General features: G+C 44.9%; 1 long non-coding RNA gene across 1 annotated transcript; it reads left to right on the top strand.

The window, feature by feature from the left end:
- Positions 1 to 750: 750 nt before the first annotated feature.
- On the top strand, positions 751 to 19,916 carry LOC119047532 (uncharacterized). The gene is made up of 3 exons (XR_005082165.2): positions 751 to 835; positions 14,378 to 14,519; positions 19,823 to 19,916. It is a non-coding gene; the product is annotated as an uncharacterized LOC119047532 (long non-coding RNA).
- The last annotated feature ends 3,114 nt before the right edge of the window (positions 19,917 to 23,030 follow it).

The following is a 23,030-nucleotide window of genomic DNA, read 5'->3' as shown; positions in this document are numbered from 1 at the left end:
ACAGGAAAGGTTGTTTTCCCACCACATAAGCAAGCAGTCAGGTATTTAATATGGGGTGCATTTGGGGAGTACATGTATGTCACCATTTACTTAAGTAAGATTTAACCATTTAAGTAAAGTAACTGATTCTCAAAACTGAATGATTATGTCAGTGAAATATGGAACAATGGACTAGTATAGCTGGTGGATATAAAACTTCCATGTAAAGTATCAAAGGCGGTCATGAGAGGGCCGGCATTTTGCACTTGGCATGTTGATGGTAAACTGGCTGTTAAGAAAGGGAAGACTGAGAAATTACTTAAGATTGTCATTTCATGTCTTCCTAAGAGGTTTAGTTGCCACAATTTGTTTTAGGAAGAGAGCTTCAGCACAACCACCTCAGCTTCAGGCATTAAGACTCCTAGCAAGAGCTTGTTGACCCTCTTATTGTACTCCTTGTGTCTTAAAGTTGTGGGAGTTGCCCAATATAAATTAACTTGGCAGGTATGATGTCTTTTTTTCTAAATTACCTGCATGTCCCCAACTTCACCTTTGAAATCTCAGATGCTGTTCTTCAATTTTCCAAAATACCCTATATACTTAATATTACCTCATTATGTTTGGTATTCATTTTAATATGAATTTTCTTTGTTCATGTAGTAGATGTTGAATTCCTCTCATTAATTAAATTATGGAATTTGATTGTTATTCCAGCTGTTAGAACTTAGAAGATATGACAAAAATAATTTTTTATTCCCCCACAGGTTTTGTGAACCAGCTGTGTGACATTCATGGCCAGGACACTAACTTCTGGAAAGTGCAGCCTCTGAGAGATCATGGACTTCTCCCAGCAAGAGTAAGAATTATTATTATTTTTTGCTCTGTCAGCCTGTTGGACTATTTCTGCAGGGCTTGGTATAATTTAGTAGTGCTGGGAGTTATTTTCTTCCCTTGTACATTTGCATTGGCATGAAAAACTATTTCTGAGGCCAGCTGCTTGGACTTAGAGAGTCAAGAATTGGTGCTTTATTGGCTCCTGGCTCTGTTTACATTTTGAGAACTCGGTTCCACTCCTGCATCTAGCAAGTGGGCTCCATTGTCAAGCTCCAGCTCTGGAGTCTGGCTGTGGGGTCCTGGTTCCAGATCTGGGTTCTGTCTCCTGGATCTGTGGCCTGGGGTTGAATCTGTGTTTGTGTGTGTGGGATCTGGAGTTTCTTTGGGTGTGGCTTCATGTGTTAGAGAAAACAACTCAGCCGCTTTCAGAAGTATGGAGTGGAACTTTACTTTATGTGCACGGACCCAAAGGAGTCAATCTCCAAATTCTGGGCCCTGAGCAGTGGGGAAGCAGTTATTTTTATGGAGCAAAGGAGGGCTGGTCCTTCGGACTGAAAGTAGGAGGCAGCTTATAGAAGCAGAAAGCAGAGCATTACATTATCTCTGGTATGTAGACGATAAGCAGTTAAAAAAAACTAGAAGAAACAAGACGAGTCACTGGGCTGTAAAACCTGGGCTGTAAAAACAAATCACTCCTTAGTGGCTGTGCTGTGGAGCTATCAATTTCCCCTAACACATGTCCTGGGTGGGTATGTGGGGTCCATGTGCAGCTCTGGCTCTCAGCTCTGATGTGTGAAATCTGGTGTTCAGCATTTGCCATCAATCTCTGGTGTCTGGGGTCTGGCATTCAGGGTCAGTGGTCTGGCTGGGGTCATGGGGACAGTTTTGGGATTGGGGCTGGGGTCTGGGGTTCAGCTTTTGATTTTGGGTCTGCTCTGGGGCCCAGGTTCTGGAGTCTAAGGCCTGTGTCTCATGCTGAGTCTGTCTGTGGCATCTGGTGTCTGTGAACTGATGGTCATTGGTTCCAAGTCAATGCCAGCAGGAGTTCCAGAGCTAGGGTGTGGGGAAGAAGTAAACTCTATTTAGTGCAAATAGCTCCATTTTGGTACTAGTGGCTATGAGTGCAGCATGGCTGTTAGGAAGCTCAGCATTGTTACAGGTGAATCATGAAGCAGCAGCGCTGTAGGTCAGCCTAATGGTGCTGCTGCTTAGTTATGAAGCGTCTTGGCTGTGAGGGGGCTCTGAAGTGAGGCAGCCCCTGGGCAAGTTCCCCCTCAGGCTGTACTGCCCAGCACTGCTCTGCTCATTCAAGTCTGGTCCTGTCACTTCCTCTCTGCTCCACTGCATTTGCACACAAAGAAGTGCACTTTGGAATAGGGGGCCCTCTGAGATCAGTCTGGGAGAGCAGAGAAAAGGCCCCTGGTGTTGTTACCACAGCAGTCTATTCATTTTAAAATTATGCCAGATTTTCCTCTTGTACCTTTTTTTGTTTTTACCCAAACTGAGACTGCCTTTTTTTGTGGCAGCTTACTTGAATTATACAGAAAAATAAAAATGAATTCAAAATCCCACCCAAACAGGTAATAGCTGGTATTGTTTTAAGTATGTACCCTTCCAGACATCTCTCCTTGCTTATTTCCATTCTTCTACTTCCCAGGATTTAAATTATTTTTCTGGGTTTGTAGTATGGATGAAAAATATGTGAATTTTGAACTGTTTTCCCCTAATATGCAGATTTATCCCTACATTTTCTCATAGGTTTTTAAAGTATTTTAATATTATTCGGTTGAAATTATTTTTAACTCCAATTGTGATTCATTTGGAGGATTACTTAGAAGTGAATTTCATAACTTCTAAATGTAAGAATTTTCTGGCGATCTTTACAACTGATTTCTAGATTATCTACAAGAGCCAGCAACTTCATGTAATTTCAATCCTTTGAATTTTTTTTGGAAACTTCATTACAATATCGTCAGTGTAAAAAATGTTCTAAGCATGTGTCTCTGCTGCCATCTCTTGATCATTTAGGGAATAACACCTTACAGCAGGTCAGCAGGAAAAGCTGTGCATAGTCCGTTATCTGAGACTGTAACATGGCGCAGCCAGGAGGGGGGTCCCAGAAAAAGAATTTGGAATGGGATCCAGAGCTCAGGGTGTCCAGGAAATATTAAGATGTCCTCACGCCCCACCCCCCAGTTGTCAGTTGGGGGAAAGGACGAATGGAGCAGGGCCATTGAGAGCTGTTTTGCATAGCAACAGTTTTGCAGCTAATCTCTAGAATGGACATTTAACGTATCTATAACCCTTAACTGGTTTTGATATGGGAAATTTTGAAGAACCTTTGTTTAACCTTTATTTGCCCAGGCCCCAGGCACCCTGGGGAGAATGATGGAGCTGTCTAGGATAAGTAAACAACGGTGCATTAGCTAGGACTGAGATTAACACCCCTGCTGTTAAATACTGACCTTCGAATTTAGTCTTTGTACTCTGCTTCTGCCCCGTAGCTAGAACTAACTTCCACATTCCGCTTCTGTATCCCGCTTTGCTACATAGACAAGAAGACCCTGTAAACTATAAAAACCCCAAGAGTCCTTTGTTCAGGGCTCAGAATTTGGAGACTGACTCCTCTAGACCCGTACACGTTAATAAAACCTTGTACTCCAGAAACCCTCGGTGTCTGGTTGCTTCATTTCCCTGCAACATTTGGTGCATTGGCCGGGAAGCGACCTTTCACAAATTCTGGCCCACTTGCCGCGGGCTGGATAAGCAGGCGGTGGCCTGAGTTCCAATTGGAGAAACTGGGGTGCATGTGCCCTGAGATTTCTCAGACCCCATCCGGTTGGGGTACATGGCCGCCGACCTGCACTCCAGGCGGGAAGCAAGGGTTTTGGACTACACCCTGACCTGAGACCAGGGGCGCCAAATCAGTAAGAACCCTGGGGACCTGACCCAAGACCAGACAGAGGCTGATCACCTCAAATCAGAAATTTAGGTCGAGCTCCTGCTGAGCCTGACCGCCTGGCCCTCACTCGGGTGGGGCTGTGGGTCGAATTCATCTGAATTTGGCCACCAGCTGAGTTGGTTCAAGTCCAACCATCAGGAACTAGATGAGAGGAATTGTTTAAATTCAGAGTGCTTGAGAGTGAAAGTGTGAGCGAATGTGCCCCTGTCCTTTGTGTGTCTGCACGGAATCTTGGGGCTCGGCTGGTAAGCACATGTCCAGTGCCCCAAGCCCTCTCAGCTGTGTAAGTAAACCCGAAACTCAGAAAAGAATTTCTTTGATTGAAAAAGCAGGCACACCCGGAGCAAAAGCTGTGCGACTCCCTCTCCTTCCCCCCCCACCATCGGCACCCAGGTGGAGGGTGGGCCGGGAGGGGGGCTATCTCCTCAGGTCAAGCGCTTAGACAATCGGGATTGCAGAAGGGCCTGGCCACCCCTCCCGGCGTGACCCGCTCTCCCACCCCCTCCCGCTTCCCCTCCCCAACCCTGGAGACACATTCAGGGTGGGAGCCAGGTGCCCGATGCGGCTGGGGGCAGGGTGGACTGTCCACAGTGCACCAGGGCTGGTCGCGCTTATCCGGCCCAGAGGAAGAGGAGGTTTCTCCGAGGGCGGGCGCGAGGCCGCGGTCTTCTCCGTCAGCCTCCGGGTGTCCCCAGTGATGACCTGCGGGACTCCTCGGCGTCTCCCGCTGCCGTGCGGGGTCCTAGCGTGACTTCAGTGCGCCAACAGCAGCCCCCGCTCAATACTACCAAAGAGATTTAGAACACTGACCAGAGCCTCCGCGCTAGCTGTTTCCTAGCAACAGGTAAGATTTCAGCGAGCGGCAGGGCTGGTAGCATTGAAGCTGGTTTTCTAAGTGCAGTGTCTTGCAGTGTGAGGAATTTTCAGTTCTAAGATATTTGCCAATAAAGACCTTACAATCCAACTAGTCTGGCAATTGTAAAACGGGCTCATCATACTTTTAAAAGAGTCTTGAGCCTCCCCCCCCAAAAAAAATTTAATTTTATTGGCCATTTTAACTCTTAACTTGGAGAAGAGGGTATGCGGTTTGCTTTTCAGAATGACCTTTAGAACTGCAGGTGATGAGAGGGAAGCCATATCACAGAAAAAGCTTCCGCAACGTGGTCACCTAAGAGAGACTTTTCCTACCAACGTAAAGAAAATTAATGCTGCAGGACATTTAACGCTTAACCAAGCAGGAGTTTTTTCAGATTCTTCATGATGAACTGTCTCACGCTAAGTTCAGATACTAGCCCTTGCTGCATATCTCTAAAGTAACTTTGTAAAGTCTGTGCTAATTCTTCCCAAAATTGAAATGTAACCAGACCTGTTACTTTTGTCTTTCCCATGCGTTTATATCATTTTTCAACTGACTGAATTTAAGAATTTGAGTTATAACAACCCGGGAATGCCTAGTTTTAATTCTTGTTTGTACTCTCTGATGTATATAGAAGTTGTTTCTTGTAATTGCATTTGAGAATAGCAAATAGCAGATTTCACAGGCCTATTTCGATTTAATTTTATAAACAAGAATAGGGAGATCTTGCTGACCACTCTGCCTGATTTTAGGAATTGTACCTCTACCCCTTGGGGCTAAGGGCAAGAGACAACCTCTGGAATGCCGGCAGCAGGAGACAAGGCTTGTCCCTGGTGGCAGGCGCTGCCTCGGGTTCCTCTCCCTGCCCCCAGAGCTTGGTCAAAAGTCAGTGGCGGGTGGGACCCCTCACTGCAAGGGGCGACTTGGGCCAGGCTCGATCGCCTGGGAGGCCTTCATGGAGGGACTTGGGAGGACTGCAGTAAAGAGCAATGGACTCCTGTCCCCTGGCTTTGACAAAGCCCTGGGTCCCCATGTACTCTGGTGGGGGGTGTTTCCTGGCTCCAGTCCCCTTGAGCCTGAATGACTGCTGGGGAGAGGTGCAGCCCCACGCCTTGCTTGAGTGTATCCTGGGGAAAATCTAGGGTCACAAAGACTTGCTGATAAACCTGTGAAATCTGCTCTGCTAGGAGTGCTTTCATTGATATGATAAGGGTTTGAGGGGGGATGGGTGTGTCTCCCAGGGTTTCTGCAACTCTCTTCCTGACAGACACTCCCACAGACCTCTTTGAAACGTTATCTACTGTTTAATCTTTGCTCCCCAGGAAGGGTTAATTGGGTCTGCTGCGTGCTTCAGCCAGAGACAAACCAGCATGCCTCTGCAAGGCACCAGTGAACCCATCGGTGCAAGAGAGTGCCTCTATCTATATGTTGTTTTGAAACTGTGTTTCAGATTTTGCTTTATGTCTACTCTGAAAGGAAAAAGAAGGAGCCCACTGGCAGGTGACAAAAGCCAGGGTTACAGGCACCTACAGCCCTCAGCCTAGCTGGCTTGGACCCATACCAGACTGCCACAGGGCTTCAGAGACTCTCCCACTCCCCTCAGAGGGGGGGACTGGCCAGAGATCTGGAGTCATTCACATGGAGGGAGACTAACCCAGTCTTCTTTGACTCCCGAAAATGGAGCTGCAGGGCCCCCACCTTCAGAGGCCAGCGGGACCTCTGCCCCGCCTCCACTGGTGACTGCAGCCTCAGTAAACCACCCTAATGGGTGGAGAGTGGCTTTGTGGTGCCTCTACACCCACAGGTAGAAGGGGCCTTGGAGGCTTCCGGGATTCCTTAAACCGGAGTCCTAGGACCTTTGCAGGTAGGCAGAACCAGTCAGGGTACTGCTATTTTAGGTAAAATAGATGAGCCATGTGAGTGAACCATTTGGAGGACAGAGCATTCATGGGCATTACCATCTTAGAACTGGCCAAGGTTTCTTTTCCGATTATAAGCTGTATGCTGCGGCTGTGTGGACACTGCAGCAGTTAGGTTCTCTATATAACTGGTTCTGATAGGAATAGCTCTAGTTTTGAAGGTCATAAACTGAGGTCCAAGGCTGACCATCTGATTTATAGGGTGTTTGCAAGGTCTAAGCTTCAGAAAGGTGAAAAATGTCCCTGCAAATTTATGGACTTTTAGTAGAAGATACCTATAGAAAATGCCTAAAGTGCTAGGGACTTTTAGCTGCCAGATACTGAGTTTAAGTAGAGTCCTTCCCAGTGTAGAAAAGAAACAAGGATTAAAAATGAGTTATAGATAAATCTGGATAGGTAAAAAGGCTATAAAAAGTTTATGAATATTGCAGAAAGTCTATAAGAAGTTATAAAAATAAAGGAATATGTGAAAGTTTTAAAAAAAGAAATTATGTAGAATTAGTAATAGAAGGTATAAGACATAGAGATACAATCTTAGTAAGTATCAGAAGGAAAAGAATTTTCCATCACGCTTTGTATTTTTCTCCCTACCTAATCCCTCCAGAATTTAGCACTCTGAAAGAGTAAGTAATAGTAACATAAGGTTTCTTTGCATAAATCCAATTAGACCAGTCATTAATAGTGACTTGTTAACCAGGACTTTAACTGGAATGTCATGCCTGAAGGAGGCATATATAGGTTCTGGTCATTACCAGAAAGCTCAAAGGAACTAGGATTGACCTGTGAAGCTAGCGAAAGCCCACGAGAAAAGCCTGGTACTTTAGTTAGTTGTGTAGTTCCATCCAGCCTTTCCAGGGAAGGAACGAAGGTTGCTTTCCTGAAAGGTTGCTAAAAAGGAACCTGTAAATACAATAGAGGCTCAAAGATTTGAGTGAAATGACTAATACAGGTGAAGCCAGATGGCAGATATGTGGCTCTGCTTCTGTGCCCTGAGGGGCAGACTAAGAAGTCAATCTGAGGGTTCCCTGTGTCAGTTCCAGCAAAGCAGACTTAAGGATCAGAAATGATCCAGACTGCTCTTAGTGTGTTTATGCAAATGAACAGTCAAAATCAAAAGCAGGACCCAAAGTAGTCCCTGTAATAACAGTGAGGGTAATCTTAAGGAGAAAAATTATAGTTCAAGGAAAATCACAATGCTCAGTATTAGACATCAGAATGGTGCAGCTAACTGTCTTAAAAGTTTATTTTCATTTAAGAGTCGAAACCAAGTTTGTAATGTCACCGAAGATGTACAATTTACAGGTACAAAGGACCTGTCAAATTGCCACTGTTAAATATTACAGGAAGGACCTAGCAATGGAACGTCATCACAAAAGACAGTCTCATAGGCACAGAGATTGGTTTGGGAATTATTGTGTAAATTAACCTATGTGTTCGTCTGTTTTCATAGGGCGTATGCCTATAACCTGCCTATGCCTATGAATGATTAGTTACAATATAGGCCTCACTTAACGAGCCCATCTTTGTCATCGCCCCCAGAGACTCAATGGTTTGATAGAACTAAATAAGTTAATAAAGAGTTAAGGCAGTCTGTAGGTTTCACTTTAGAACTAATTTTCCTTTTTCTGCTTTGATAGCTTGGACAGAAAGGGCTCAGAAATCTGAAAGGAGGGAAATCCTAATATATTCCCCTCAGCCTGAGTAAAGTATAGTAGGCCACAAAAGTCTGAGATAGGTGTAGCATGCCTTGTACACCTTCCTCCAGATAAGCCATTCTTTACTGAAGTCCCTGCCTTTGTCATTTAATAGTTATAATTTAATTGTACTTCCGATTTCTTGCCTAATCTGTCACCTCCAGAATACAACCTGACCAGGATGCCAACAGTCCAGTAATGCCAGCCTTTGGACACCAAACCTGTGACGTCCAGGTGACAGCCAACTGACCAGGACCCTGTAAGGTCTTTCCTCTTACGGGAAGGGCTCTCTCCGTGCTGCACCCCCTCTTTTCAGGGCGCCCCTGACCCAGGAGTAGGTAGGATGGCGTCCATTTCCAGCCTGAAGCAGTTACAAGAAGATAAGACCTTCGTCCATTTTCCTTTATATAATTATAAAGTAGATATAAATCTAAAAGGAAGAATATTAATACAGGTTGCAGCCAAGGGGGCCCCCTGAAAACCATTTAGGATAAAGTTCAAAGTTCAAGGTGTCCAAGAAATATTGAAATATCCTCACCCCCCCAGGGGGAAGGGACGAATAGAGCAAGGCCATTGAGAGCTGTTTTGCATGGCAACAGTTTTCCAGCTGACCTTTAGAATGATTGTTTGACATATCTATGGCCTTTAACTAGTTTCGTAAATATGTTAGGTAGTATAGCCGGACTTGGAACTAAGGGATAAAGTCACTTACCCAGGATATAACTAAGGACTAAGCCCCTGAGAGGGGGGCAGTATGAGAGCTTAGAAAGAAAACCTCATCAATGGAAAAGGGGGGACTTGTTTATTCCTACAAAAAGAATATCGTTATGCTTAAACAAGCACTAGTGCTGTTTAGCATAAAAGGGGGGAATGATATGGGAAACTTTGAAGAACCTTTGTTTAACCTTTATTTGCCCAGGCCCCAGGCACCCTGGGGAGAATGATGGGGCTGTCTGGTATAAGTAAACAATGGTGCATTAGCTTGGACTGAGATTAACACCCCTGCTGTTAAACACTGACCTTCGAATTTAGCTTTTGTACTCTGCTTCTGCCCCGTAGCTAGAACTAACTTCCACATTCCGCTTCTGTATCCTGCTTTGCTACATAGACAGGAAGACCCCGTAGCCTATATAAACCCCAAGAATCCTTTGTTCAGGGCTCAGAATTTGGAGACTGACTCCTCTAGGCCCGTACACGTTAATAAAACCTCGTACTCCAGAAACCCTCGGTGTCTGGTTGCTTCATTTTTCTGCAACAGTTTCATAGAGGTGTTAAATAGCTGTGGCCAAGCTCTGAACCAGGGAGAAGGGAGTGGCTTCTACCCAGGATGTAACTGGGGGCTGGTCCCCTGAGTTACAGTGCCTGCATGAGAGCTTGGAGTTGATTGGCTCCACACCATTGGGCCACACTTGCCCAGAAGGCACTATGGCAGCCCAGTAAAGCTGGGAGGGTATGGGAGTCCTGGCAGGTATAACTGATTATAGGAGGAGTTAGAAATGGGGCTGCAAAGGAGGACTGGCACAGGGATTTAAATGCAGATGCGGCAGCCATTGAGGAGAGCCATGTGGTTTTGGGCAGTTAGGACTCCCTCTTGCCCAGGTGAAAGAGAACCACACGCTTTGCCAGAATGGTGATCCCTATAGCCAGGTGAAGAAGAAAGCCACACACTTTTGGTCAGAGTGCTGACCCCTGCATCTTTGGTAGAAGAGGCCCACATGGCTGTGGGGTACTACCTTTGGCCACATGGCCTGGGAAGCAGGAGAGACTTTGCCTGGAAAAATGGGTACAAAGAACCCTTGCCAATGGATGGTGAGAATGTGCCACATGACTTTGGATTAACTGGAGATCCTGCCTGGATGGTGACACACCTGACAGTGCCAGTGACCTGAAACATAGACATGTGCTTCTTTTCCTGAGATACGGTACCCCGAATTAGGACAGGGGGAGAAGGAAGTGCTGTGGGCATCTGTGGTTATCTAAAGTACTTTGATATTTTTATGGGGACATCGGGTCACTACTTAAAGTCTGTACAGCTTTAAATAAACCTTTCCTTTCCTTTTCACAAATCTCTGGCATTGAGAGATATCTTTCCAACTGGCAGCGGACAGACAAGCTCAGTAGGTATTAGTATACCATCCTTGGGAGGGGCCCCTGTTGTTCTGTGGCAGTTTTTGGTGTCCCTCAATGGGCCAAATATTGCACCCCCTGAGACCCCTGTTCAGTAACAAGAATGTTGAATCCAGTTTGCTGCTCATGGTGTTTCTTATATCCTTACTGATTTTTTTGAGGTGGTCTCTTGTTTCTGAAAGTGGAAAGCTATGTTCCTTTTGCGAGAGGTCTGTTAAATCTATTGCAATTATAAATTTTTGTTTGTGTCTCTGTTGTATATAATTTAAGTTAATGACATTATTTATGAATTTGGATCTTCCTGGTAAATTAAACTCATTGATATGAAGTGGTCTTCATCTCTAGTCATGCTTGTTACCTTGAAGTCCACTGCATGTTATTATGTAATTTTCATGTGGTTTATGTTTGCATAATAGAAGGTGGGGGCAGAAGTAGGTTTAGAGTTGTGAGGACAAGAAACAAAGTTTATTGTTGTGTTATTATTTAATAATTATGACATTATTTTCCATGTGAACAACTGTAAAGCTGCTTTTGCACTATCCTGTGTATCTTCTCCCATTCTTTCCCTCTCAATGTTTTTAACCATGTTTTAAATCATTCATATTTTCTCCCAGTTTGTGTCTTGTCCTTTTATTCACTGAACTTTTTCAGAGTATTGTTCAATTTTTAAAGTATATATTTTTAATGTATATCTTCATTACACTGCATGTCCACAAGTATCCCTGATTCCTCAGTGGTTTTGTTTAAATGGACCAGGAAAAAAATCAAACTTACAGATGAGGACAAGGTCAAAGGTCAGAGTCAGAAGTGGGCTGGAGGTTAGAGGAGGCCAAGCCACAGATGTGGGTGGGCCTGGTTGGGAGGCAAATTTAGGCTGGTAGGCTTGAGGGGTGGGCAGTTCTGGTGGAGAGAGGAACAACTACACATACTGGAGGTTAGGCGCTCCCAGCTGCCGGTATCTGTGGTCACGAGGTGATGCTCACAGTCTAATGCGATAGAAGCAATGCAGTCCAAGGGCACGAGATGAGCTGCATGGGGGCTATGAGGTCACAGGGCTGTGGGGGGCACCAAAGGGGGCTAGGACTGTTTCTGGGATATGTGTCTCAGGTACAATTTAGCTGACTACTTCCTGTCAGACCACTTTTCTTTATATATCTAGATTACATTTCAGTTATAGATATCTTTGGTAAATAGATATATAAAGATAGCCATTTTTAAATTCCCAAATAAGATGATATTTTTCATTTGTTAAAGTTTTTGTTATTGCATAGAAATTTCCAATTTTGTTCATATAGATCCTGTACATTGTTAAGTTTATTTCTAGGTTTTGTTTTCTTGTTTTGTTGTTATTGAGTCTTTTAAAAAATTGTATATTTAACTTACCATTTCTGTTACCGAGAAGAGATCCAAGGGGGGGCAATATTTGGCCCACCCAGGGATGCCAAAAAAACTGTTACAGAACAGATACACTGGGGCCCCAGACTCCAGAGGATGGTATACGAATATCGTCCGGACCCTATTATCAGCCCTATTGGGCTGATTGTCCATCGCCAATTGGAAAGACATCTCTCAATTCCAGAGATTTGTAAAAAAAAAGAAATGTTTATTTAATGCTCTTCAGACCTAACATCTTCATCAAAATATCAAAGTCCTCTAAGATATCTACCTACACACACAGCTCTCCCTTCTCCCACTGTCCCAACTCCAGGTACCGTAAATCAGGAAAAGAGCCTACGTTCGTTTTTCCTGGCTGCTGGTGTTGTAGATGATCGGCGGGTAAATACACACTCTTGGAGTCCGGAACCGAATCGACAAAAATTTTAATGGCGAAAGATTTTCCTGCGCAGGGGCGAACCTCCCCAACTGTGATCACAGTCACACAGCCACCCAGAGCTACAAAATGGAAGTCGCGCCTGGCTTACAGACTACTGGGTATTTATATTTTCTAGCAAGCAAGCAAAGGCATACAGAAGCAGAGGTGGCGGTTAGCTATTGGCTTATTTAAAAACGGCGAGGGTCCCTGATTGGTGGGTGCTGCTGCTGCTGGCGGGCACTTTCTGGCGGGCCCGGGTTAGTTACCTTATTTGGCTAGAATTTTAAACCCAATTGTTCCCGGATGTTTGTTCATTACCCTGTTCCAGGAACTGCAGATTTAGGGTTGGGTAATGCCCTAGCTGTAATTTTCATAGCTGGGTATAACATTGGGACCATCAGCTGTGTCCAGTCAGGATCTCCACTTAATCCAAAGTCACATGGCACTCTTGTCCATTGGCAAGAGTTCTTTGTACCCATTTTTCCAGGCAAAGTCTCTCCTGCTTCCCAGGCCACATGGCCAAAGGGAGCACACCAAAACTGTGTGGGCCTCTTCTACCAAAGCTGCAGGGGCCTGCACTTCACCAAAAGCATGTGGCTCTCTTTTTCGCCTGGCTGCAGGGGTCCCCACTCTGGCAAAACCACGTGGCTCTCTTTTCAGTGGCTGCAAGGGTCCCCGTTCTGGAAAAGCCGAGTGGTACTTCTTCACATGGCTGCAGGGGTCCCCACTCTGACAAAACTGTGTGGCTCTCCAATGGCTGCCATGTCTGGGTTTAAATCCCTGCACCAATCTTCCTCTGTACCCCTATTTCTGACTCCTCCCATGATCAGTTACACCTGCCACTATTTCTGTATTATTACAAGTTTACTGGGCTGCCATTGTTAGTCTGTGCAGGTATGGCCCCATGTCATGGAACCAATCTTCTCCAAGCTCCCACATAGGTGCTGTAACTTGGGGGACCTGCCCCCCAGTTACATCTTTGGTGGAAGTCGCTTCCATCCCCCTGGCTCAGAGCATGGCCACAGCTATTTAACATGTCTATGAAACCAGTTAAAGGTTATAGATATGTTAAATGACCATTCCAGAGTTTAACTGCGAAACTATTGCTATGCAAAACAGCTCTCAATGGCCCTGCTCCATTTGTCCCTTCCCCAATTGACACCTGGGTGGGGGGGGGTGGTGAGGACATCTTAATATTTCCTGGATACCCTGAGCTCTGGACCCCATCCCAAATTCTTTTCTGGGGCCCCCCTCTTGGCTGTGCTCTGTTACATTTCTACATATTTATTTCTGCATGTTATTTTCCCATCACTGCACTAAATTCTATTTGTGGTACTTTTTCGTTGATTCTCATGAGTTACAAAGGTAAACATGCTTTCATGCAATAATGATCATTACATGGTTGTTGGTGCAGATGGCCTAGAAATAGTTAAAGCTTGAAAGAAAACAAGAAGTGAGGTAATGTGAGGAGCTAGAAAAATTGTCTTTGTTCGTCATAAATCCATTAATGAATAAATAAAATAGTAACATTTTTGTTAGCATTTTAAATGGGTTTAGGGCCGGGAAGCATGGTGTTCTAGAAATCATAAGTATTTTGTGACAGGAAGTATGCCTCAGGTAGGTAATCTGAGAACACAGAATGTAACACATGTCCACATTTTCAAAGAGGAAAACTTGAGATGGTCAAGTCTGGAATCTAACAGAGTAAGATTTTTTGTTCTAAGTGACATCATGAATCAGTTATTATGTAGTGGCCTGCCCAGGAGGGGGGCTTGCAGCTGAGTCAAAAAGATCAGAAAGAGCAAGTAACTAAGTAACTGGGAAGTAAGAACAAAGAATTTTGTATTAACTCCTATCAGCAGTTCCATCTTTCTTGCTTCCGTAAACTGCTTCTTGCTTGCATGCCAAAAGTACTGGTCTGAGTGACAGACCACCCCCTCACCCTATATAAGCAATTGCTGCCCACTGATTGGGGCCCAGAATTTGGACACTGCCTCCTCTGGGTCTGCCCAAGTAAATAAAGTTCCACTCCGTACACCCTAAAGTGGCTGAGTTGTTTTCTGTAACATTTTTGTTCCCTGACCGATAATCTACTCATGTGAGCAGGCCTTTTTGCTTCCAGTGAAGGCGGTGGGGGACTGACCAAGAGAGAGTCTGGCAGCCGAAGGGAAATGCGTGCCCTGGTGATTTCAGGTCCCGGAAGCCCCGTGCTCCATGGAAGTCATCCTCCGGATTGCTCCTCGACCCGGGCAGGTGGGGTGCGGACTGGAACTATTCAGACCCGGGCAGGCAGGGTGCAGACTGGAACTATCCAGACCTGAGAAGGTGCCGATTGGTAAGTGCCCCGGGGACCAGAGCCCGAGACCAGGCCACCCCTTGCGGTGGAAGGAGAGACTGATCATCTCTTGGGCAGGCAATTGGCCGTAAGTCCTCTGGAGGCCAATTGGCCATCTGGAAGGGGAAACGTATCCCCACCTGGGCAGTCCTACTCCATGCCAGACTGTATAAACTCTCAGATGTTTGTCTGTGTGTTTGTGTGTGAGTGACTGTGTTTGTGGCTCCATGGTTGAAAAAACTATGGAGCAAGAGTGGATCCCAACCTGTGGTTCCTTGGTCTGTCATATGGCATAACGGCTAGGAGTTTAACCCGGATTCTACTGGGGCAGCCTTAGCTAAGACCCAAGCTAAGCTTGTGAGAGGGAAGGCCAGGTGGGCGAAATGAAAACCCCTTCCCTTTGTTTGTCTGCACCATTCTGAGAGGATCACCATGGGTGGGGGACCTTCCCCTGTGTTAAACTGCATGCTGCAGAACTTTGATCAGTTCCATGGCCAGCATTAGACCATGGAGGCCGGTCAGTTACAGGTCTTTTGCACCTCTGAGTGGCCAACATTTGGAGTAGGCTGGCCCCCTGAAGGAACACTGAACTTAGGTATAATTAGAGCAGTCCACCTCTTAGTAACAGTCAAGCCAGGACACCCCAATCAGTAAGTTTACATAGACCTCTGGCAGGAATTAGCACAGGACATGCTGTCATGGCTCCAGCAGTGTGCAGGTCAGAAGCCTAAGACAGTAGGAAAGGCTGGTGGTAGGTGAAAAGTGGTGCGATCCAGTGTTTTAGTCGCCCAGTCAAGAGAAACATGCCGCCACCCCTCCCCCCCCATTTTCAAAGGAGAGCCAGAGGAAGAGCCGCCTGTCAGTCTGCCTCCCCTGGAAACTCTTGGCCAGACACGGGGAAGCAAAGACCCTCATCTGTGACCTAGATTCCAGCTCCTGCTGGTCTCTGGCAGCAGAGTAGAGACCCTGTTCAAAGAGGTCAGCCTCTCTAAAATATGCCCCAGTATGACAGAGCAGTCGCCCAACCAGGCAGCAGGCAGTGACTCCCCCCTGCTGGAGGGATGGGAGGCAGCCAAAGCCCTCATGGCCCCCTGCACCTGGTCCTGCTAAATGGGTCGCCAAGGAGACAAGCAGGGCTACCCCAGCTGAGCCCCCTTGACTGAGCCAGGAGCGAGCTGTGAAGACCTCCTGGCCCGAGCTGGCTGCCCCGGCAGTGGGTCCTTTGGGAAACCAGATACCTCTTGGGAGCGGGGAGCCACCAGATTGGCTAAGAAAGGAAATAGACTTGCACACCAGAGCATGGAACGAGACCATGCGCCTACTGCAAAGCGAAGGGGTACTAGAAAAGAGCGTGCCCAAAAAGAAAAAGAAAAAGCCCACTGGCAGGTGACAAAGACCAGGGTTACAGGCACCTACAGTCCTCAGGTTAGCTGGCTTAGACCCAGACCAAACTGCCACAGGGTTTAAGAAACTCTCCCACTCTCCTCGAAGAGGCCCTGGCCAGAGATCTAAGATCATTCACCAAGAAGGAGACTGACCCAGTGTTACTGCGTGTGTAGATAACCTCCTTTCAGCTGCACCAACCCGAGATGGGTGCTGGGAGGGCCCTTGCCAGCTGTTTGAACTGCTAACCAAGACAGGGTACCAGGTGTCCTTAAAGAAGGGGCACAAATTGAAACAGAGTGGGCACAACAAGCTGGAGGACAGGAAACTGCTGAGGAGAATTGGAAGTTGTCAGACAGGAAAATATATGTCCCCCAGGGGCAAGCCAGCAATCTACTGAGGCATTGCTACAGCTTCACTCATATGGGCAAGATGTCCCTAGATAACCTGTTAAAAAGGTACTTTTACTTCCCTAACCTGGCTGTGCTCTGTGCCTCTGCGACAACGCAGTGTGTTACATGTGCCTGGAACAATGCAGCAGGGCACCCAAGGATAAAGTCAGGAATACAGCACTCAGGGAGGCAGTTGTTTGAGGACTTGCAAGTAGACTTTACTGAAGTCAAACACAGCCGAGGGTATAAGTACCTCTTAGTCTTCAGCTGCACCTTTTCTGGGTGGGTAGAAGCCTTCCCCACCAGGACTGAGAAAAGCCGAGAAGTCACCTGGGCCCTGATGAGGGAAATCATCCCAAGGTATGGATTGCTCCTGAGTATTGGGAGTGATGATGGTCTGGCTTTCATCTCAAACATAATACAGGAGGTAATAAGGCTCCTCCATATCACATAGAAATTGCACACTGCATACCAACCCTAGAGCTTGGAAAAAGTAGAGTGCATGAACCAGACTCTCAAGGAAACTCTAACAAAGTTCCACCAGGAGACTGGACTGCCTTAGACTGACTTACTGCTGCTGGCACTACTTCGAGTTAGGAATGCCCCTAACCCTTCAGGCTACACCCAATATGAGTTAGTCTTTGGGAGACCTCCAGTCCTCAGAATAGACAATGGGGGACCCCAGAGAACAGGAACTCTGGTGGTGATGCTGCCTTCTGGGGAGATGAGACCCACTATGGCTTCTCCTGCCCTGCAGGTGGGAGAAAGTCTCCACCATGGATTCGCAGCCTCTGCAAGTGGGCTCTGCTCACCCGCCGAACCAGGGGTTGGCAGGAGCTTCCTTGGCTCCTGAAAATGGAGCTGCAGGGCCCCCACCTTCACAGGCAGGCAGGACCTCTGCCCCACCTCCACTGGTGACTGCAGCCTCAGTGAACCACCCCCAATGGGTGGAGGGTGGCTTTGTGGTTCCCCCACACCCAGAGGTGGAAGGGGCCTTGGGGGTTTCCAGGGTTCCTGAAACCGGAGTCCTGGGACCTTCGCAGGTGGGTGGAACCAGAGTTGGGGTGCTGCCATTTTGGGTAAAATGGATGAGCCACATGACTGTCCCACCATGGAGGACAGAGCATTCATGGGTGCCACCATCTTGCAACTAGATAAGGCTTCTCTTCAGATTATGGGGCTGTATGCTGCTGCTGTAGGGGCACTGCAGCAGTCAGGTTCTCTGTGTAACTGGTTCTGATAGGAATAGCTCTAGTTTTGAAGGTCATGAACTGAGGTCCAAGAGTGACCATCTGATTTATAGGGTGTTTGCAATGTCTAAGCATCAGGAAGCTGCGATGTCCCTGCAAATCTAGGGAGTTTTAGTGGAAGATACCTATAGTGCTAGGGAGATTTTGGCTGCCACATACTGAGTTTAAATACTGAGTTTAAGTATAGTCCTTCCCTTGTGGGAAAAGAACCAAGAATAAAAGAGGATAATAAGTAAATCTAGATGAATATATATATATATATATAAAGGATGTAAAAGTTTTAAACCTAGAGTTTTTCTGATTTTGTGGGAAAAGAGCAAATTTCTCACAGGTGATTCTGTTTCTGATCAGAAACCTGTATTGTAAGACCTAGTGAAGGTCACTGTAGCTGGTTGGAGAGAATGCTTTTGCCACCTGGGACCCAGGAAGGGTCATTTGGGGCTGATGAGTGTATCAGCCTGAGGCAAAGCAGCATGTCTCTGCCTGGAGATCGGGCCTGAAGGAGCGTGTCTCTGAGAGTCACCAGTGGACGCATTGGTGCAAGAGAATGCCTCTACCTGTGTATTGTTTCAGAACTCTGTGTTTCGGGTTTTGCTCTGTATCTACTCTGAGAAAGGAAATTGAGGATTCCAGAAAAATTTGAAACTTCACACTCTGTAAGAAAATGAACAATAGAAAGTATAAGATTTATAAATAAAAAAGTATATGAAAAGATGTGAAAGTTTTTTAGATGTTGCTGAAGGTCTGTGGAAAGCTGTACAAATAGAATAAGGTGTGTAAAAAGTTGTAGAAGTTGTGAAAGTTTTAGAAAGTTTAAAATGTTTACATAACATTTTAGAATTATGCAAGGTTAGTAGTAGAAGGTATAAGGCATGAAGATGCAATTTTAGTGGGTATCAAAAGGAAAAGTATTTTCCATCATGCTTTGTATTTTTCTCCCTACCTGATCCCTCCAGAATCTGGCACTCTGAAGAAATGAATGATGATGTAAGGTTTCCTTGCATAAAACGAGTAAGACCAGTTATTAATAGTGGTTTTGTTAACCAGGACTTTGACTGGAATGTCACACCTGAAGGAGGCACGTATGGGTTTTGGTCGTCACCAGAAAGCCCCGAGGAACTGGGATTGACTTGCGAAGCTAGCAAAAGCCCATAAAAAAAGCCTGGTACTTTGGTTAATTGTGTGGTTTGTGCCAGTCTTTCTGGGGAAGGAATGAAGGTTGCCTTCCTGAAAGATGGCTAAAAAGGAACCTGTAGGCACAATGGAGGCTCAAGGATTTGAGTGAAATGACTGGTACAGGCTAAGCTAGTTGGCAGATGTATAGCTCTGCTTCTGTGCCCCAAGAGGCCGACTGAGAAGTCAGTCTAAGGGTTCTCTGTGTGAGTTCCAGCAAAGCGGACTTAAGGATCATAAGTGATCCAGGCTGCACTTGGTGTGTTTATGCAAATGAACAGTCAAAATCAAAAGTGGGACCCAAAGTAGTCCCTGTAATAACAATGAGGGTTATCTTAAGGAGAAAAACTGTGGTTCAAGGGAAATCACAATGCTCAGTATTGGACATCAGAATGGAGCAGCTAACTGTCTTGAAAGTTTATTTTCATTTGAAAGTTGAAACCAGGTTTGTAATATCACCAAAGACATACAATTCACAGGTGCAAAGGACCTGTCAAATTGCCACTGTTATTACTGTAGTGGCAGCAAGAAGTTATTACAGCAAGAAGGACCTAGCAATAGAATGTCTTCCCAAAAGAGTCTCACAGGTGCAGAGACTAGTTTAGAGATTGTTGTGTGAATTAACCTGTATGTTCTTCTGTTTTCATAGGGTGTATGCCTATGAAAACTGGCATGCTACATTAAAATACCTATATTTTAACCAATCACTGCCTATGCCTATGAGTGATTGGTTAAAATATAGGCCTCACTTAAGAAGCTCATCTTTGTCATCACCCCCCTGAGACTCAAAAAGTTTGATTGAACTAAGTAATTAGGTTGATAAAGGGCTTGGGCAGTCCGTGGGCTTCACTTTAGAACTGATTTTCACTTTTCTGTCTTGATGGCTTGGACAGAAAGGGCTCAGAAATCTAAAAGGAGAGAAATCCTCATATATTCCCCTTGGCCCGAGTGAAGTATAGTGGGCCACAAGAGTTTGAAATAGGTGTAGCATGCCTTGTACACCTTCCACTAGATAAGCCAATCTTTACTTTAGACCTTGCCTGTGTCATTTAATAGTTATGATTTAATTGTGCTTCCAATTTCTTGCCTAATTTGTCACCTTCAGAATACAACCAGGATGCCAATGGTCCAGTCATGCCAGCCTTTGGACACCAAGTCTGCAACTTCCTGGTGACAGCCAACTGACCAGGACCCTGTAAAGTCCTTCTCCTTGTAGGAAGGACTCCCTCTGTGCTGCACCCACCCTCCTCTTTCAGGGTACCCCTGACCCAATGGTAGGTAGGACGAAATCCTCATCCAGCTGGAAGTAGTTACAAGAAGATGAGACCTTCGTCCATTGTCCTTTATATAATTCCAGAAGGAGAAAGGGGCCTCAGAACTCCTCCCTGATAGTAAATCATAGGAAGAGAAAAATAATAAAGAAAGAAACCTCATTAATGCACTGAATCCAGGGAAAGAGAGGGCCTGTGCGTTCCTAGGAGAGGAGTGTTGCTCCTATGTAAATCAGTCAGGGATTATAGCAAAGAAAGTTAGGGAAATCAGAGAGAATATAAACCACCACACCAAAGAAACAGAAAGTTAAAATTAGAGAAATTGAGGAATAAATCCTCAAGGCTGGCTCCAGTGGCTACTTCCCTTTCTAAGACCCCTAATTATTATCTTCTTAGGTTTAAGCTTCAGCCCCTGTATCCTGTGGATCATAGTCCAGAACTTAAGAAGCAACAGTTACCCACAGGGCAACCACCAAGATCTTGTCCCTCCAGCGATACTATTATCATAAATTACAACAGCCCCATGATGCACAAGAATAACCATAAAATTATGCTAGAGCAGTCAACAGCACTGTTGACCATAAAAAGTGGGGAATGTAGTGGCCTGCCTAGGAGGGGAGCTTGCAGCTGATTTCAACAAGATCAGGAAGAGCAAGTAACTAAGTACCTGGGAAGTAAGAACAAAGAATTTTGTATTAACTCCTATCAGCAGTTCCATCTTTCTTGCTTCCGTAAACTGCTTCTTGCTTGCATGCCAAAAGTACTGGTCTGAGTGACAGACCACCCCCTCACCCTATATAAGCAACTGCCACCCACTGATTGGGGCCCAGAATTTGGAGACTGCCTCCTCTGGGTACGGGTACATAAATAAAGTTCCACTCCATACACCTGAAAGCGGCTGAGTTGTTTTCTGTAACAATTAAAGTGATGTATGAGCAATGGAAAGAGGCAGGGATCCTCAGATGACTACTCAGTTTAATCAGTGTGTTATGGTCTCCTAAGTGGACTGATCTTCCTTTGCCTTCTGACCTTATTGCCTAGGAAACTTCTCCCCAATGTTGGCAAGATGGGTGGCATTTTTTGTTCTTGAAGTTTTATCTTCCATGCTTCTTGATCCAAGAAAGGCATCTTTTGAGATCTAGGATGCAAATGGATATACTTTTCATACAGAGCAGGGTTTTTATTCTCAGCAGTATGGACCTTTTTGGCCATATAATTCATTCTTCTGGGAGATTGTCCTCTGCATTGTAAGTGCTTATTATCATCCAATACCTCTATTCACTGTCATCACCCTCACTTCCTTTCCCCTCAGGACAATCTAAAATGGCTTAGCAAATTACCTAAAGTCCCCTTGGGGGCAAAAATAACCTTTGCTTGAGAAACAGTTTGAAGCTTTTATCATTTTTGAAACCAGAAAGATCTTGGTCTGGTGTGCAGTATTTTTATTATTTTGCTATGTAAATTATGTTCCACTCTGACTGTGATTTATTTTGGGAAGGTATTTAGAACTGTATATTAAAACATCTAAATATAGGGACTTTGTAGTTATCTTGTGATTAGTTTTCAGATTAATAGCAAAGAGAGCAATAAACATAGTTCGTGAGACATTTGTTGAAACCTGCTCTATAGCTAAATGTAGTCATTTCTTAAAAAGTTCCTAGTGTGCTTGAAAAACATTTTAAATATACTTTGTTGCTGCTTACTTAAACAATAACAACACATTTATTCAAAATTCCATTCTAAGAGTTAAAAAGAACTGCTATCATGCTGCATATACACTTGCAGATATGTCGACATGCACATTTCTTTCTACTTTCTCTGCATTTCATTTACTATTTTAGATTATAAGTATGGGCACAAAAGTTGTATATTTTTAGCTTTTATTTTATTCTTTTAAAAATTTATATAATTATTGTTCAAGTACAGTTTTCTGTCTTATGCTCCCATCCCATCCCACCCCCCACCAGTGCTCCCCACCTCCCTCCCATTTCCCCCCCTGCCTTAGTTTTTGTCCATGTGTCCTTTATACTTGTTCCTATGAATCCTTCCCCTTTTCCCCTGAAATTCTCTCCCCTCTCCCCCATGGTCCCTGTCAGCCTGTTCTCTATTTCAGTGTCTTTGGTCATATTTTGCTTGCTTGTTTGTTTTGTTGTTTAGGTTCCTGTTAAAGGTGAGATCATATGGTATTTGTCTTTCAGTGCCTGGCTTATTTCACTGAGCATAATGCTTTCCAGTTCCATCCATGCTGTTGCAAAGGGTAGGAGCTCTTCTTTCTTTCTGCTGCATAGAATTCCATTATGTAAATGTACCATAGTTTTATGATCCATTCATTTACTGATGGGCACCTAGGTTGCTTTCATCCCTTGGCTAGTGTAAATTGTGCTACTATGAACATTGGTGTGCAGAGGTTCTTTTGGACTGGTGTTTCAGGGTTCTTAGGATATACTCCTAACAGTGGAATTGCTGGGTCAAAAGGAATGTTCATTTTTAGTTTTCTTAGAAAATTCCATACTGTGTTTCATAGTGGTTGTACCAGTCTGCAATCCCACCAACAGTGAACTAGGGTCCCATTTTCCCCACAACCTCTCCAACATTTGTTGTTTGTTGCTTTGTTTATGATGGCCATTCCAACCGGTGTAAAGTGGTATTTCATTGTGGTTTTAATTTTCATCTCTCTGATAGCTAGCAATACTGAACATCTTTTCATGTGTCTCTGTATCCTCTCTATGTCCTCCTTGGAGAACTGTCTGTTCAAGTCCTTTGCCCATTTTTTAATTGGGTTGCTTGTCTTCTAAGAGTGGAGTCATGTAAGTTCTTTGTATATTTTGGAGATTAAACCTTTGTCTGAGGTATCATTGGCAAATATGTTTTCCCAAACAGTTGGCTCTTTTTTTTTATCTTAACAATGTTTTTTTTAGCCCTGCAGATGCTTTTTTTTTTTTGGATGAGATCCCATTTGTTTATTCTTTCCTTTATATGCCTTGCTCTAGGGGACATATCAGTAAAAATGTTGCTGCATGAAATATCTGAGATTTTCCTGCC

This window comes from Artibeus jamaicensis, unplaced genomic scaffold, assembly GCF_021234435.1.
Source record: "Artibeus jamaicensis isolate MK-2021 breed Jamaican fruit bat unplaced genomic scaffold, CSHL_Jam_final contig_601, whole genome shotgun sequence".
NCBI classification, from domain to species: Eukaryota; Metazoa; Chordata; class Mammalia; order Chiroptera; family Phyllostomidae; genus Artibeus; species Artibeus jamaicensis.
Note: the sequence above shows the minus strand (reverse complement) of the source record. Positions and strands in the feature narration are given on the sequence as shown.